Source organism: Dama dama, chromosome 17, assembly GCF_033118175.1.
Source record: "Dama dama isolate Ldn47 chromosome 17, ASM3311817v1, whole genome shotgun sequence".
Classification (NCBI taxonomy): Eukaryota; Metazoa; Chordata; class Mammalia; order Artiodactyla; family Cervidae; genus Dama; species Dama dama.
The window spans coordinates 68422613-68435120 of NC_083697.1; the positions used below are offsets into that span (position 1 = coordinate 68422613).

The 12508-nt window shown below is 39.5% G+C and overlaps 1 protein-coding gene across 3 annotated transcripts in view; it reads right to left on the bottom strand.

The window, feature by feature from the left end:
• GABRA2 (gamma-aminobutyric acid type A receptor subunit alpha2) overlaps nt 1-12508 on the bottom strand; it is a 140556-nt gene that overhangs the window by 66728 nt on the left and 61320 nt on the right. The gene's annotated exons all lie outside the window — the stretch shown is intronic.

Consider the following 12508-nt stretch of genomic DNA (forward strand, 5'->3'; position numbering starts at 1 on the left):
AGTTACGCCCCTGAGACTGGAAATTCAGAAACTGTCCTTTGAGCATAAAGCCACAGTCATCACATGTTTGAAAATAAACACCTTAGCAATTGGCAATTTCACTCAACTAAAATTGTCTGTTTAGAAAAAGACGTTAAAAAGGTCACATACTTATGACAATATCAAATCATTTGTACAAACCACACTTAAGTAAATGATTCTGAACAAGTCCTCAAAAATTGAATGGATGAAGATAAGCAGTCAGCCACATGTAATGATATACGGACAGAAGTAAAGAGTGACTCTGGGTCCTAAACCTTGGCAGAAAATATCATCACCTAATCTACCCTCACTGTGATTCAGTCACTCTTTAAAGTTTAATTTATAGAAATATAGCTCAATTAAAAAAAACTAGATTAAAAGATGAGTTTTTAACATTTATTTATTTATTTTAATTGGAGGATAATTACTTTACAATATTTGATGGCCCCTGCCATACATCAACATGATTTGACCATAGGTATACATGTGAGCCTATAAGTTTTTGCTATCTGGTATGTTTTTACGTAAATGTTTCTTTGCAAATGTGGTTTTGCCAAATCCATGTCTGATGTGAGCACACTGGACATTTACTTGTTCAGTAAATGAATATACTTTACGACTTTTTATAAAACTTCAAATTTTCTATTTCTAAAGAACTATGGGATGTTTATCTGTTTCAGAAATTCTTGCTAATAGTAGCAAGCCTTTCCTATAGACCCCTCACATGGAGACACTCAAGGTTTCCAAACAGTAAATTTTAGGTGAGCTCCTTTTTTTTTCTTTAACCTTTTTATTTTGTATTGGAGTACAGCCCAGTAACAATGTCGTCATAGCTTCAGCTGAGCAGCAAAGAGACTCAGCCATAAATATTTTAAAGCTATTTTTAAGAACACTGTTTTTGAGCCTTCAAAGCATCCCAAGTGTACTCTGCCATCCTAGGCAGACTGACTGTGCATTTTTCTCCTCCCCACAACCAGGCACATTCATGTTACACTCGAGGCAATTTTCCTAACCTTGCCATTCCTCGGATAAAGCAAGTGCTCTACCTGCCTGGGTCAAGAACTCAACTCTCAGCCACACTCCCAGTCCCCTGAACACCTGGAGGAAACACAGTCTGTTTATCTTTACTACGTCATGGGGCTTTCCATTACTACAGTATCATGTACTGCAGTTACACCTTTGTTCTCCTTCTTTGTTTAGAATCCTTATCCAAATGTAAGAAGTAAGTGAAGTTTTGCTAGTAAGTAGCGCACATTATGTCCCTGGTACTCACTCTGCCCACCGCCACCAAAGGCAGAGTCCTGTGGGCAAGTCACCCCACGGGGAGAGAAGAAACTACAGCAGGGAACGGTCAAGGGACGCTGGGCTCGTCTACATTCAGGGGGCTGTGATTTGCACTCAAGTAACATTTCAAGTTATAATATCTAGTTTTGATTAAACTACCTCTAGTGAAAATAAATTCACTTAAAAAATCACTGCTAAGTGATACCATGGATTAAAGAAAACACTAATAAATACACAACCCAAGTGGACAACAAGAAAAGGGGATATCACTTCTATGACTAATATGAGTTCTTCATTCGTCACATAAAAATGATGAACTAGTCAACTCTACAGAGAAATATGCAAAAGCAAATTTATAATTTTCAGTAAAGATAATTAAAATATGAGTTTAAATCCACTGTATTTAATGATGAGCTTCATCTGAAGCACATATTGTACCATGAAATACTGGTCAATGATATATAAGGACATTGCAAATACTAAGTTGTTTTGAAAACCAAACATCCAGAAAATTAAGATGTATATCCAGAATTGATGGATGTGTTTTATAAAAATTGACATGATGGTTCAGTAATCAGTAACCAATAATACACTTCTTAAACTTGAATTTATGTCTCTTTCTGCACCTATACCAGTTACTGAGGCAAGTATTAAAATGATATGAATTTGGAATCAGATCTTGATTGCTATATTATAAACTATTTAAGCAAGATATATAAAAATAAAGCACATTTAAACATAATAATTGTTAAAATACTCTCAGGAATAAAAATATTAAGTAGAGTAAAAATAAATCTACTTTAATAATTACATAATGATTATTCCTGAAAATAATATGTATTTAAAATTAATATTCCAATTTCTGGTTTTGTGCTTCTCAGAATACTTCAATGTATTAATACAAAAGCATATAGATATGTAAACAAATAAGTACCATTGATTCACTAGTTTTTGTGGTTTTGATTTCAAGATTAAAATAGAGGGAAAGGAGACATTTCAATAGAATAATATGTACCGCATATCCACTAAGCTACAACAGGATTTCCAAACAAATTATTTGCATATGTAATTTGATATATATATATCAAGTTAAATCACATATAACTCACATTCTCAGTATTAGAAAAGAATATTCTTGAAAGGTTTCTTAAAATAAACCTCAAGTTTGTCATGAATATATACTAATAAAATAATTATTTGATTTGTGTGTTACAAGAAAATTGCCAGAGAAGTACAAACAGTACAGCTTCTTCAGACAAACAAGACTTGGTCCCTTGAACCGAGGTTCTACAGAAATAAATAACACCAAGGTCAACCACAAAACTGCTCAGAGAAAACACAACAACTAAGGAACAAATTTAGAAAGAAACACAAAAGTTTCACAAGGACACGTCAGCACGCAGCTATCCTCTGCTGGTGTACAAGACACATGAGGCTAAGGGAGACAGAGTCAAAGAATCTGCACACTTGAGAATTTGAGAAATTCTTTAAGGGAAATGTAATCAAGCATCTCTGTTTTACAGATGGATTTATAAACAAATTTAGTGACTGCCCAGTTTCCAAGCTTGTAAGGGACAGAACTCAGACAAGGATGCGTTTTCCAGCCCAATGTCTTTACTGCCACTGTTATTTCCATCAAATGTATTGCGAATAAGGATATCGCTCTCTATTGCACAGTTAATTGAATAAATATGATTTCAAGGGCACATTAACTTAGTGAAGACAGCATATTTCTTACTGCTTGGCTACATTAATTATAAGCCAGTGCTTGTAGCCAATTTCTGAAAAATTTTATCTATGCACGAAAACATGACCGAATCGCAGGATTGCTCTTGGAGTGATTTCTCATTTCCTTTGATTTACTGAGTGTGTTTTAAAGTCCCAAAATTTGTTTCATTAAACCCTTTTGCTATTAAAGGACAGTCTCCTCTAGGTTTCAGTCTGTGTTTGTTTTATCATGAAGAAAAATGTGGCTTATGAGACAGGTATACAGCAATTAAAGAAATAACACCCTGAGACTATATAAGAACGGTAAGTTCCAACACTTTCAGTTGGTACTCACAGGGGTGGGAATTAAGACTCTAGCCTGGTATTAGCCCTGCAAAAACTGCAAAACGTAAGAAGCTTAAGAATAGATCAGCAGTGTCAATAAACCCAATTAGTACCCATCATAAAACCTTATTATGCAAAGAAGCTCACACAAACAGACTGCAGACCACCACAATTACTACATTTTTGGACTATTGCATGGGCGAGATGTCTGGGCTTTCTCTTTGGAACTAGATGCCTGGCAAGTTTACAAATTAGAAACTGTTACTGAAGATTCAGATTCTAACAGTAAATGATTTAAAATATCTAATCAAAGTACTTAAAATGATTAATAGTTAAAATATGTCAATTGCAATTCATTCTGACACAATGTATTGTTTAAAATTCATTACAGTCTTATTAAATATACAGCAATATTTCCATTTCACAGGTAGGGAATATTTCAGAAGTCATAGTCATTAAAAAAAGAGAAAGAAATCCAACATTTGAACTCAAACCTTATGTTTCCTAACAGTACGTTCTTTTTGTTGTACCATACATAAAAACAATCCTTGGAGGTGGGACAGAAATTTCCTTCTTTATAGACTAAAAAATAGACTCCAGTCCTGTGTCATGGAAAGTTACAGGAAGAATTTAGTTGCAGGTTGAGAATCAGAGTTTTGAAATTGTCAAAGTCTTCTTTCCATATTTAAAACTGACTCAAACACAAGATGGAAAAAAAACAACAATAATAAGTTGAGTGACATGAAATAGATGTTAAGTGCACGGCCTCATAAGTCAAGTGGACCAGAGCACTTGACCTTGAGCAGATTACTTAATCTCTCTTTATTTCAGCGGACTTAATCTGTAAAACAGTGGCAATTACACAGCTTATTTCTTATAAGGATGAAGTGGGATAATACATGTAAAATTCTTAGAAATAGTTTGGATTTCACAGAAGGTAGCCTGCTATAGCTTGGTATAAATCACCTTCGCAGGAGCCTTCTTCCCCAACTCCCCAAAAAGTGTGGCCTGAGAAGAGAAGGACGCCCATCAGTAAAAGGTCACAATATACAGGGCCAGAGGCAGAGGCTACGCAGAACGCCACAAGAGAACTATAAAATAGACCACTGTGCTTTCGGTGTTTGGGCTAGTACAGAGGTCACTGGAAGGAAATCACATGCATGCCCCGTGAGGCCCTGCGTTTATCTAACAGCCATACAAGCATCACAGACTGCCAAGAGAACCACCTACAGAACAGGCTGAGTAAGAAGGCGCGTCCTAACCTCCCAGTCTGTCCCACCCTCTGCACCCACCCTTGCGCCCACATGTCTGGTCTCTACGTCCGTGTCTCCATTCCTGCCTTGGAAGCAGCTCCATCAGTACCATTTTTCTAGACTCCACATAAATGTGTTAATATATGATGTTTGTTTTTCTCTTTCTGACTCACTTCACTCTATATGACCGAATCTAGGTCCATCCACATCTCAGCAAATGGCCCTATTTCATTCCTTTTAGTGGTGGGATGGGGAAGGTGGGAGGGACGTCCAAGAAGCAGGGGATGTATGCATGCACATGGCTGATTCACTTCAGAGAACAGCAGAAACTAGCACAACTTGGAGCAATTATACTCTGATAAAAAATAAACACACCTGAAAAATGTCTACCAACAAAAAAGATATTTCCTTCCTTTTTATAATCTCCCTTTTCATTGCCTCAACTCTAGAAAGACCCAGAAAGAGGAGAGAATAGTCGATCACAGCCCACCAGCCACTTTGCAACCCTTACCTGTGACTATGGCTGACAAGAGGAGAGAAGCTCTAAATGGCACAAAATATTGATATTCAAACTGGACTGGACTGAGCTCTTTGATATTTGAAAGCGAACAGAAGCTATAAGGGGCACCCATGATATTACACGATACGGGGAAAGAAGATCCATAGAATGAAGTGCTGTTAAGTTTGCTTTTGAATTTCTAAAACCCTCGGGATGAAGTCCAAAGGCTTTCTTAGAGCCTCCAAAGCCCTGCAGTGACCTCTCCCTCCCTCACCTTCCCAGTCTCATGCCTAGAAATTCTTCATATACTCTGCCGATGGCAGTACTGGTTCTTCAGGGCCTCACGTGTCATGCTTCACCTCACTACCCAAACTCATGGAATTCCCCTGCAGTCTCCTCCCTGTCAACCCCATCAACATCTGGCAAAGTTCACTCCACAATGAGAACAAAGACTATGACCGCCTTCTTCAATGCATCACCAGTATCTAACTGCCCAGAACATAGGAGATAAACACTAGTTATTCCATGAATAAACAAATGAGAGGAATCACTGGAAATTAAGTGTAATAACAAGGATTCTGGGCCATAACAGTTCAAATGGTACACAAGGAGAAAGGCATCGGCAGGGGCAGATGATAGTGCAATCCCCTAATCCTTACATTCACAAGTGTGCAGTGCGAATGTGTATGTGTATGTATGCCTATGTGACTATATTAAACTAATCACAGCAAGCTCTTTTTCTATATAATATGTATGTATTAAAGTATACTGCTTTATTCTAAAGGAGATCAGTCCTTGGTGTTCATTGGAAGGACTGATGCTGAGACTGAAACTCTAGTACTTTGGCCACCTCACGCGAAGAATTGACTCATTGGAAAAGACCCTGATGCTGGGAGGGATTTGGGGCAGGAGGAGAAGGGGACGACAGATGATGAGATGGCTGGATGGCATCACCGACTCGTTGGACATGAGTTTGAGTAAACTCTGGGAGTTGGTGATGGACAGGGAGGCCTGGCGTGCTGCGGTTCATGGGGTCGCAAAGAGTCGGACACGACGGAGCGACTGAACTGAACTGAAAATATACTAACACATATTGAAAAAGCCATGAGATAATAAGATCTGTGGTAACAGAAATCTACCATGTTTCAAGTTTGATTTGGAGATGCTTTTATGGAGTTTGGGGGCAGCTGGCTATAAGGCCCTTCATGATTTGGTTCTAAGTTGTTTTCTAGTCTCCTCTCCCCCAAATCCCGAAGAGCATTCTAGGCTGCAGTCACACTGAACTTTTTAAAGTTTACTAAATTCATCAAGCTCTTTCACTCTGTGCTAAAACACTCATCCTGATACGTAGCTGGCCAAACTTTGTCCTCCTCTGCTTTCTTTTTTTCCTAGAAATCTTCTCAGATATAGACATCCTCTACCCATATGCTCACTACCACCATATCAATCCATAAATGCTTCAACAAAAACATGACCACACTGTTTTAAGATTGATGATTTTTTCCTTAACTGTCCCCCACAACACTGTGAACTTAAGTATTCGGCTCCCGACACTGACAGATACAGAGTGCACTCGGCAATCTGGCTGAGAAGACCAAACACAACTCATGCCTTCTAGTAGCTCAGGCTGCAATAAAGAAAAAAGACATACAGAGTTTTATAATCCAGCATGCAAGTTCATCAAAGGGAGTCAAAGTCATGTTGTGGAGCATGGGGATCAGAAGGATTGACTCTGCTTGGAGTAAGCCTAGAAAAACATCAGGGAGGATGAAATTTGAGCTTGGCTTTGAATAAACGAAAGCTCTCCAGTTGGCAAAGCAGGAGGGAAGGCATAACAAGAAGGGGGAAAAACATTTGCAAGGCCACAGAGTTGTTAAAGATAATGGCAGGTTCTGAGAACAGCGAGAAGTTCCATGCAACTTAAAAAAAAAAAGGCTGTCTGACAGTCATAATGCCTTACAGCTATTGCCCTCTGCCTTCCCTCCTCGCCTCAACCAAGCGGCCTAAAAATGTTGCCTCCACTCTTTCTCCATTTCCTCACCTCCCACATGCCTCAACCCACTGCAATCTGGTTGCTTTTACCATGATCAACAAATATCTCTTTGTTCTTAATCTAATGACACAGCTAAATCCTTTCCTTGGCTTTACCATAATTTATGACACTGTTGTTTTCTCCCTACTTTTGTAATGAGTGCTTTCTTGCACTGGCATTAAAACCACATTCTCCTGGTGCTGTAGATAATCCTCGGGAAAGTGCCCATGGTACCGCAGACCACCTGTGTTTGACAGTCATCTCCATGTAACGGTTTCTCCTGGAGAAGGTAGGGGCATACGCTAGTGATGGTGTCTGTTATTCCTCATGGCATATAAATTCTGCAGAGTTCTCCCTAAAGGACAGGCCCCGCCCTTGTAACCTTGGGAAAGAACATGCAACTGCTCAAAGTTTTATTTTAAAAATCACTTCATGTTCAGAAGCCACAGTCGTTTGTTATTTAGCTTACACAAAAGCACAGGGGAGTAGAAAGGAGTGCTCTCCCAGAGGCAGTCATGGGAACTATGACTGCATGTGCGTAGTTCCCACAACCCTTCTTGCTGCAGAAAAGTAATGGCTGGAGTCACGCCACCTCTATCTGCATTCTTTTCTGTAACTATCACCCCACTCCCTAAATGAGGCTTTACTAAGGGCAAAACCTACGGCTCATCCCATTCCCAAATGAGCCATGCCTCCTTCAGGACACAGAGTCCAACCTGGACAGAGGGCTGTAACCAGTACAGACACCTGACCCCTGAACATCACTGCATCTGGGCAGGAAGGGAAGGCAGTGCTCCCCAATGCTGATGACTAAGGATGGAGCACAGTCTGGTTGAGAGCAGGGAACACTCCTCCATTCTGACAGACAGCACGGCTGCTCCTTCTCAGTCTCCTCCACAGTCTTTTTAATCCTCCTCTATCCCAGAGTTTCTGTAAAAGCATGATTACCATATCACTCTAATCTCTTTCCTTGTACAAGTTCACGTATGCCCACGGTTTCGGCTTTCAGATGACTCCCGAGCCATCTGCACTCTAAGCCTTTCTCTTGAGCTCGATCTACGCCTGCTACGTAGACATTTCCAAGTAAATCTCTTACAAAAACTCCAACCCAATATGTCCAAAACATATTCATCCCTCAGACACAAAAACAAAAGCAAACAAACTTTTCTTCCAATGTTCCATATCCCAATGAATGGTACCTTCATCCATCCAATGCTCCCAAACCTTCATCCTATATTTCTCCTTCAACTCCTACCTCCAATAGGTCACCAAAGCTTGTCAATTCTATCACATCTCTTAAATCTTTTCAGTTTTTTTTTTTTTTTTTTTTATCTTCAGTCTTTCTACTTGACCCAGGCTTCAATCATTTCTTGCCTGGCATACAGAAGCTTTCAAAAAAAAAGTTTTTTTCCTTTTCTCACCCTCTAATATAAATTACTAGATTGCAGAAAATCTGACTCTTCACATGTCCTCTATACTACCCCACCCTCAAACACAGAAACAAAAGCAAACAAAACTTCTCTTCCTATGTTCCATATTCCAATGAATAGTACCATCATCCATTCAATGCCCCCAAGCCTTCAACCCTATGATGGTTTTTGGCTTCCCTCAGCATAAAGTTGAATACCTCAACCTGTTAAAAGGCATACTGTCATGCCCTACAACAAGCAATTATGATACCACAGATCTTAGAACAAGCCTAGGATATAACTTTTAAAATAAATACTTCAACTGATCCCAACACATTTCTATGAATCTCATTATGGGGAAAATTATTAAAAACTCTAGCTAGGAGGGTGCTGAAAAACACAGGCTGAATGTTCCCTAAATCTAATTCTTATGCTTCCAAAATATCAATAACTTTACAGTAGTTAAATTCTATATTCTGGCTTTAAAATGAGTACATATTATTAAATTATCTTTGATATATAGTAGTTGCCACATTTTTAGCAGTTTTCCATATTTAGACACATTTCCAAATGTCAATTTCTGATAAGTATTAACACCTTAAACTCAGTATCAATTTTCGACCAAATATCAAGATGTAATAATTCTCTAACCTCCCTATGATGTTAACACAGTTCAGTTCACTTTAGTCACTCAGTCATGTCCAACTCTTTGTGACCCCATGGCCACCCTGTCCATCACCAACTCCCAAAGTTTACTCACACTCATGTCCATTGAGTCAGTGATGCCATCCAACCATCTCATTCTCTGTCGTCCCCTTCTTCTCCTGCCTTCAATCTTTCCCAACATCAGGGTTTTGTCCAATGAGTCAGTTCTTCACATCAGGTGGCCAAAGTATTGGAGTTTCAGCTTCAACATCAGTCCTTCCAATGAAGATTCAGGACTGATTTCCTTTAGGACGGACTGGTTGGATCTCCTTGCAGTCCAAGGAACTCTCAAGAGTCTTCTCCAACACCACAGTTCAAAAGCATCAATTCTTCAGCGCTCAGCTTTCTTTATAGTCCAACTACCACATCCATACGTGACAAGTGCAAAAACCGTAGCCTTGACTAGATGGACCTATGTTGGCAAAGTAATGTCTCTCTTTCTTAATGTGCTGTCTAGGTTGGTCATAAATTTTCTTCCAAAGAGCAAGGGTCTCTTAATTTCATGGCTGCAGTAACCATCTGCAGTGATTTTGGAGCCCAAAAAAGTAGTTTGTCACTGTTTCCATTGTTTCCCCATCTATTTGCCATGAAGTGATGGGACCACATGCCATGATCTTAGTTTTCTGAATGCTGAGTTTTAAGCCAACATTTTCACTCTCCCCTTTCCCTTTCATCAAGAGGCTCTTTAGTTTTTCTTCACTTTCTGCCATAAGAGTGGTGTCATCTGCATATCTGTGGTTACTGATATTTCTCCTGGCAATCTTTTTTTTTTTTAATTAGTTGGAGGCTAATTACTTCACAACATTTCAGTGGGTTTTGTCATACATTGATATGAATCAGCCATAGAGTTACACGTATTCCCCATCCTGATCCCCTCTCCCACCTCCCTTTCCACCCGATTCCTCTGGGTCTTCCCAGTGCACCAGGCCCGAGCACTTGTCTCATGCATCCCACCTGGGCTGGTGACTCCTGGCAATCTTGATTGCAGCTTGTGCTTCATCCAGTCCAGCATTTCTCAAGATATATTCTGCGTATAAGTTAAATAAGCAGGGTGACAATATACAGCCTTGACATACTCCTTTCCTATTTGGAACCAGTCTCTTTTTCCATGTCCGGTTCTAACTGTTGCTTCCTGATCTGCATACAGATTTCTCAAGAGGCAGGTCAGGTGGTCTGGTATTCCTATCTCTTAACAAATTTTCCGGTTTGTTATGATCCACAGTCAAATGCTTTGGCACAGTCAATAAAACAGAAGTAGATGGTTTTCTGGAACTCTTGCTTTTTCAGTGATCCAATGGATGTTGGCAATTTGATTTCTGGTTTCTCTGCCTTCTCTAAATCCAGCTTGAACATCTAGTAAACTCTAGATCAGGAATCTGGATATGACTTCAGCGTGCCCATTGTTTAAGATCTAACCCTAATACTTCTCAGAGCAAGAGACGACCACCCGGGCTGAGGTTCTCAGTCCAGGCTTCAGTGCAACAGCTGGTGGCTGCACCACTGTGTCTGAAGAATACGCTCACATAGCAAACACGTTCACTGGAATGGGAAAAGACTTCCTATGCAGACCAAATAAAGAGGGAAAAGACACACACTGAGGAGTTATAAACTGCTTAAATGTGCAACTAGATACTACCTACTCTATCAATTAGCTACTAGTACATTCCCAAGTTTACCTTCTTACTCATAAATTTCTTAAAAGTTGAATTTTTGTAAAAAATCAACTTAATTGCAAACACTGTAATTAGAATCTTTAATTATAATTTAGGTCTGCAACTTTCTTTGGGCAATTATGCTAGTTAATGATTCTGAGAATAGCAGTGTGTATGTGTGTGTCTGTGCTTGCTCCTTTGGGTCTTAATTCTTTTTGCTAGGCTGCTTTTTTCCTCTCAGGCTAATGTCACAACAAATCTGATCACTGACCTGCACATGCAGACTTAAGAGTTTAGGTTCTGCTACTGAGTATGCACACTGCATAGAAATAAGAGTATCAGCTAAGTCTCCCAAAGTGAAATTCCATTTATTCTTTACTGTTTACCTATTAACAAACTGCTTCTGTAAGATACAAATTAGATACCTTCATATCCAGTTTTATGTATGGGCAGTAATTACATGAGTATCCTGCCCCTCTGTATCATAATAAATTTCTTTATGTTTAGAGAAGCACACATAAGTTTCATTTCCTGACCTGGCCATCCATGCTAACATGAATTCAAACTTTTCCTCATTATTTTCCTTGCTTTCCTATAAAAGTAATATCAATTGAAAATCATGCCATGTGAGCAACATGAAGGCCAAATCATTTCTATTTCACATGTGTTGAAATTAAGCTCTGCCTTCTCTAATAGATTTACAATATGAGGAAGTATGTGTGCTGTGCTACACATGTATATAGATTAAGCAACTTTCATGGTCTTCTCTAGATATGGACAAATATCAAACAGTAGCTGTTCAGTGATCAAACTATCTCTGGACTCTCCCTCAAAATCCTCTTCATATCACACACCATGATACACACCTATTATTAATGAATGACCCTTCAGCTCCAATTCATCCTGTTTTCCCTTTCTTTGAGACATGGGAGAAGTGCCCTGTACACTCTGCTCCCTCATCAGCTCATGTAATGTCAGGCCTTGTCACTAGAGGACACGGCCACGTTTTTAGCAAAGAAAGGGGGTTTTCTTTCCTGGCTCTCTTCCTGGTTTAGCTGCATTGCTATCCTTCGGTTCCGCTGCAAAGGACCTCCATGCTGTGAGCTTTCAGCCAGTAGGCACGACATTCCTCTGACCAGCTTCAGCACGTCCCTTCATGTGTTTCTTCACTGCCTGTTTCGTCACCAGTGGCAGATGTATCCTCCTCAAGCCACAAAGTCCTCTCCGGTGAGCTCTAAATCTTGGCCTTGGGGGAAAGGACTCCCTTCCAAGTCCTGAGTTCCGTCCTTGTTTGTGATGCTTACCCCAGAAGCAGATGTTGCACTTTCTGCATGTGCTAAATCTACATTGCTTAGAGTCTCCTTTTACATTTTTATTTAGCCACCTTGTCTGAATTAACAATTCATTTTGTTAAATTTTCTCTGTTCTAATTACTGTTATGGATTCTTTCCTCTAACTGGACACTGATGATAGAGTATGTGCCCAGTTGATGGTCTCGCAATTAATTAGGCTGCCCTCAAGCCAACTATTGGTAGGAATGAGTAAGCAAGGTACATAAAGATGGAAATCAAGTAGAAAATTGGACACGGCCAAAGAGAATT